This window comes from Triturus cristatus, chromosome 7 (assembly GCF_964204655.1).
Source record: "Triturus cristatus chromosome 7, aTriCri1.1, whole genome shotgun sequence".
Taxonomy (NCBI): domain Eukaryota; kingdom Metazoa; phylum Chordata; class Amphibia; order Caudata; family Salamandridae; genus Triturus; species Triturus cristatus.
In genome coordinates, this window is record NC_140590.1 from 867,479,828 (window position 1) to 867,486,404 (window position 6,577).

Here is a 6,577-nt window from a genome sequence, read left to right on the forward strand (position 1 = left end):
TAACGATGCAAAACCAAACACAGCAACCTTAATATTACTACCCGGTAGCACTGAGACTGCTCTCCTCGCCGCCACAGACGACATCCGCATGCTACTCGACCAGGGACACAACGCGGCCCTCATCCTTCTTGACCTCTCCGCAGCCTTCGATACCATCTCTCATCGCACCCTTGCAGCCAGACTTCATGACGCTGGGATACAAGGAGCCGCCCTCGACTGGTTCCGATCCTTTCTCTCCGGCAAAACCCAGAGGATCAGACTCCCTCCCTTCCTCTCCAAACCCACTCACATCAACTGCGGAGTGCCCCTGGGCTCATCACTCAGCCCCACGCTCTTCAACGTCTACATGGCCCCCCTCGCCGCCATCGTCAGACAGCATGGGCTCAGTATTGTTTCCTACGCAGACGACACTCCGCTCATCCTCTCACTCACGAAGAATCCCGACGACACCAGACTCTGCTTCCAGGAGGGAATGAAGAATGTGGCAACTTGGATGAAGGACAGCTGCCTCAAGCTTAACTCGGAGAAGACCGAGGTCCTAATCCTCGGACCCTGCAACTCAGCCTGGGACAACTCCTGGTCGCCCTCTGCCCTCGGGAACCCACCCACTCCTACAGACAACACACGTAACCGCGGCATCATCCTCGACTCTTCCCTCTCCATGAACCGCCAAGTCAACGCTGTCGCTTCCACTAGCTTCAACTGCTTGCGCATCCTCCGCAAGACCTTCAAATGGACCCACCCCCCCACCCGACTGCAGAAAGACAGTCACCCACGCGCTCATAACCAGCAGACTGGACTACCACAACGCCCTATACGCTGGAATCAACAGATCTCTCCTTCACAGACTCCAGACCATCCAGACTGCCGCTGCCAGACTCGTACTCGGGACTCCACGCCACGAACACATGACTCAACACCTACGAGATCTTCACTGGCTCCCTGTCGAGAAGAGTGTCACCTTCAAGCTCCTAACCCACGCCTACAAATCCCTCTACAACATCGGACCCAAATACCTCAACGAGAGACTATCCTTCCACGTACCCAAGAGGAACCTCGCGCCGCCGACCTTGCCCTGGCAGAGGTCCCCTGGATCCACAAGAACAGAACAGGCGTGAGAGCTTTCTCCCACATTGCAGCCAAGACCTGGAACGAGCTCCCCGTGAACATCAGACGCTACCCAACACTGCACACTTTCAGGGAGGACCTCAAGACCTGGCTCTTCGACTGATCCGGAGCTCCCTCCCCCCCACCCCCCCCAGCACCTTGAGACCCTCATGGGTGAGTAGTGCGCTTTACAAACCCCTGGTTGATTGATTGATTGATAGATAGCAGCGGATCAGTGCTTGATAAATGCAACATAAAATAAAAAGCTACTCATTTCATTTTAATATGGCATATGGACGTTACTATTTGTCAAACAAAGTTACAACTGGGCATAATGAAAACGATTTCATGTTTTCTAACTCAAGCGAAATTTTCTAATCTACACCCGTCGCCAGTCGCAAGGTTGGGTAATTGTTTGCAGACAGTTCTCAGTTCAGAAAGGCTGCTCAGAGCAACTACATGTGGGTGACCTAAAAGGCGGCCGAGTGGACATAGCAGCGTCAGCTGAAAAGGCTTTCACATATTGGAGCCAAAGGTCGCGGATATTTCTAAAACTCAGCTGTGAGTGATCGTAAACGTAGATGGAAACATCACCATTACATATGGAAATGCGCGATGAGAAAGGGACATTTCATTTGGGCTGCATACATTATGATTTGCATCTCCCTAGCTGTAATGCAGGCACTCGGGAAGTGAGAGACCCTTGGAAACATGATCAGGAACAGATGGCACCCTGCGTGCCCCTGCTTGCTCCCACAAACTGGAGGCCGCCACATGCACGAGTTTCAGAAAAGTGCTGACCGATTCCAGAGGTGCATGCACTGCTCTCCTAGAGCAGTGCATGCGTGCTGCGCTAGGCTCTACCTAAAAAGGGCTTAGAGCACATCCATTACTTGGCATTAGTTGGCCTCCAGGTGCCTCTCATTTCCTTGCTTTCCATTGGCCATCGCCTCCCGACTTTTTCTGTTTTCACGGTCTTTTGTCCCTTTGGTGGAGCTTGTACTATGTTTTCTGTCCAGGCCAATATCCATCCTCTCGCCTGGCACTTCTTTTTTTTTTTTTTTTTTTTTTGGCGTCCATAAGATTATGTAATCGGTCTCAACTGCTCTACATCATTGGCAGTCCCACGCCCACCTTCCTCCTGCTGTCCCTTGCTCCCTCCTTTACCCCATTGGTGCTTACCCCTTCCCCTCCCACCATCCCTGGTGTTGGTTGCTTCTCCCCTCCCTCCTCCTGTGATGTGGCAATGGCCTTGCTTGCACCCCCTATGCCACTCGAGTTTCTTACCTTTTGGCTGTACATTGAGAACGCCAGGGGAGAGGATGTAGCCTTACGGCTAGAGTGGTCGACCTCAAATCTGGTGAACCGGGTTCGAGTCTCAGCATGGACGCACAACATCCTATGATTCTGGGCAAATCACTTAATATCCCTGTGCCTAAAAAAAATGAATGTGTCCTTAACGCAACTGGTGCTCCTGTAAAGCGCTCTGATACCCGATGCCTTCGGGTCAAGTTCACGCTATATAAAACCAGTGCTTGTTGATGTTTGTGGCAGTTGACGCTTAAGTTAAACCTTTTTTTTTATTTTCTTCATTTTTTTTTTTTTATTAAACACAAAAGATCATGTGCATACATTTCTGTGAGACCTGCCACAAACCCACTAAGTGCGATATCTGTAGAAACAAAATGGCGGGCAACATTTTTCTTTCTCTGAGGAGGGCCTGGCTTCCCCAGGGAGAGGAAAAATGCTTAAATGTTAAATACCCTGCCCCTTCTACAAAAGCATCCTTCATGTTTAGTGGTGGATTCCTGCTCCGGGATTGCAGGGTGGCCTTGATCCCCAAATGGGAATCCATCAGGGAGAAGTACTGTTGAAAAGGGGAGACTTTACTCTTTCTAGCTGTGCCTCTCTTGTCTCAGATAATATCTGGTATAGAGGAGGGGGTGGGGAAGTTCTCCGCACTATCTCATGAGCGCGGAGGACATGAACATCTTCTGCTTCTGGGTGTGTGCAATAACATCCGATGTTGCACTGGGGGTTTCTAACTATTAGGCTTTCACTGTGGCCATCCGTGCCAGCCTCTTCCCCTTTTCTGTGCCCAATTCGCGACCGCACGCCACTGATGTCATTGATGCAACGGAGACACACCTATGGCAGATTAGAAGCTCTCATAGTCTATTGCCATATATAGGATGCCTGTAAAGTAATGATCCCTCGAAATGCATTCCAGAAACTTCGATTTTATAAAGAGGAACTCTCCACTCAGTCCAGGTAGAGGAAAAATCTTGATACTGGTCAAGTAAAAAAAAAAAAAAGAAATCCTTTTGAAAAAGAAACCAAACGCTTCTGTATTTGATGGTGCTTTAAATGAACTGCATCCAAAAGGCATAAAAATGTCTTCCATGTGGTCGCTTAAAATATGTGTTTAATGGTTATTATAACCAACTTTTTGAAAAATAATGCTATTTCTTACATAAATGTTTGAAATTGAAATATAGCATTTTCAAATTTAAAGAATGTTTAAAGCTTTTATGCTTTTTTTTTATTCCCGCTTAACATTTCAGCAATTAAGAAATTTAAAAGAAAATCAGTCTAAACATCATTTTATGGTTTATTTTCCTTTTACACTTGGTGAATGTACATTTTTTTTAATCAGCACACTTATCCCAAAAATCTCAATACTATATTTTTGTAATTTGTTATATCAACTTGTTACTATTCTCTAAGTGGTTACTCACCAGAATCGTTTCTTCATAGAGATTGTCTTCATTCCGAGTTTATTATTGCAACATAGTCCCAAAGACAACATCCACAGTAGAACAGTGGAATCAACTGAGGTTAGGAGACAACTAAACAAGACCTGTTGAACTTGGCCCTTATTTGGAGGGTTATTCCCAAACTTTTTGCTTCTTCCTCCTATTTTTTCCTGACCTGTTGTTGTCAGTTTTAGGACTCTGGGCACTTTACCACTGCTAATCAGTGCTAAAGTGCATATGCTCTCTGTGTAAATTGTGAACCTGATTAGTTATCCATGGTTGGCATATTTGACTTGCAGGTCAGTCCCTAGTAAAGTGCACTAAGTGTGCCAGGGCTGGTAAGTCAAATGCTACTAGTGGGCCTGCAGCACTGATTGTGCCACCCACATGAGTAGCTCTGAAAAGGTAACTCAGACCTGCCACTGCTGTGTCTGTGCGCAGTTGTTAACTGTCATGTCGACTTGGCAAGTGCACCCACTTGCCAGGCCCTAACCTTCCCTTTTCTTACATATATGACACCTCTATGGTAGGCCCAAGGTACCCCCCTCGGCAGGGTGCAGTATATGTTAAAGGTAGGACATGTACTGATGTGTGTAACATGTCCTGATAGTGAAATACTGCCAATTTCGTTTTTCACTATTGAAAGGCTATATTGCCCCATAGGACGGAATGGGGAATGTTTTGTAACATTTTACAAGCATATCGTCCCATAGGGATAAGATGGAAAAATTAAGTTTAGGCTCTCTGAACTCAGAATTTAATAACATATTTTACTAAAGATGGTTTTTAAATTGTGTATTTGGAATGCCACTTTTAAGTAGCCATTTTCTTGTTCAACCATTCTGTGTGCCTCTGCCTGTTTGTGTATTGACTATCTGGCTTTGGAGTGACAGGGGCTGGGGAGGTGCATTATCCCAGACAGTCACCTGGGGGGTTGATGTGTGTCCTGCCTTTCCTGAATGAATCAGGGCTGGGCTGAATAGACCTGGGCTGCATTCAGAGTAGGGGGAGGAGTTCTCACTAGCACCTGAATAGGCCCGGTCTGCATTTAAAGTGGTGGGAGGAGATTTCCCTTGCACCTGAATATTGCCTGTCTGCCTTATTCAATGCTGTCTCCACCTCCTGCTGGGCAGCTGCACCAGAGAGGACAGAACTGGTTTGGACTGGGCTCAGAGACCCTTGCACAAAGAGAACAAAGACATTTTGGGGTATAGGTATTAGACCTAAAACCCCTACACTTTACACTACTTCTGGAATCAAGAGGAACCTTTTCTGGAGAAACTGAGAAGTACTGCCCTTGCTGTGTGTCTGGGGTTGGCCTGCAGTTGCTGTTTCTGCCTAGGAATGGGAAGAACTTTGCTGTGTGCTGTGCCTCCTGCTTGAGGAAAGTGTCCAAGGGCTTGGGTAGAGCTTGCCTCCTGTTTTGAAGTCTCAGGAACACAAAGACTTCACCCCCATCTCCCCTGAACTTCCTTGCTGGGAGTTCTGACCAGCCAGGAGTGCCTGTGACTGTGCGTGGCCTCTGGAGGTTGTTTCTGCTGCTGGGAGCTGGAAAGCAACGCAATAACAAGAAAATCAACGCATCGCTCTCCTTGCGACAGTTTTTACGACGCAACGCTGTGGTGCTAGAAGAATCTCCCCGTGCCATGGCTGGAACTGTCGCAGTGCCTGTTGACGCTGCAAGAATCAACGCATCGAGGGATCGCGGATGAGGAAATCGATGCAGCGCCGCTTGACACCACTGCATCGTTCGCTGACTCATCCCGGATTTCCCCGCATCGTCCCTGTGCAGCAAGTTTTCCCTGATGTATCATCCGCGGATCGGAATCATCTCAGAATCGACGCATCTCTTCCCCCTACAGACCGGACCCGATGCAATGCTCTGCTGTGTCTGTCATAAGCTCCGGAGCGGAAGGTGTAGTGGTGGGCTGTTGGATTGTGTTTCCTCCAAATGTTGACACGGCCAAGGGCCGAGAGGATGTCTGCTAGTTTTGACCCCGTGCGAAGGCACTGTCTTGGGGGGCATCTATCGATCGTTCCGTTCAACGTTAGGTTAAAGTCACCTCTAATTACCAAAGGCCCACAGGGAGGTCCAGGATAAATTGGCTTAGGTCCCCCAATGTGGATTGCTGTAGTGTAGGGGAAACATATATTGACATTATGCTCAAGGGTTTCCCTTCCCATGTACCCGTTGCATCTGCGAATCTACTCTGAATACCCACCTATGTTTTACGGACCGTGAATGGGCAGGTCTTACGGATAGAATGCCTGTCCCCCGGGAGCCAGAGGTGAACCCTGCATGAGCTATGAGTTGGTATCCCCATCGATTTAAAGCCTTGCAGGTGTTGCCGACAAGGTGGGTTTCCTGCAATAGGACTATTTCGGGCGTCTGGCATTCCATGTGAGGAACTGTAACTCCCTTTCCGGCTTGTTATTCATAAAGGTGTGTTTTTTGTGGTTTTGACGGCAACGTCTTGGGTTATATATGTAGCTCTCTTTTTTCTGGGGAGTCCGGGACCAGGAGTCCCCTTTGCCGCAACTTGTGAGCCCCAGGCTGGAAAATGGCATCCCTATTGCGGAAATTAAGCACTCGTGCCAGAATGGGTCACGCGGGTGCGCCCGGCTTTGGCCTTTCCCCTGGCACCCTGTTTGCTCTTTCTATCGAAAAGTATCTGGAAATGCCCGTAGCCTTTAGATGGTTCATGACTAGATCT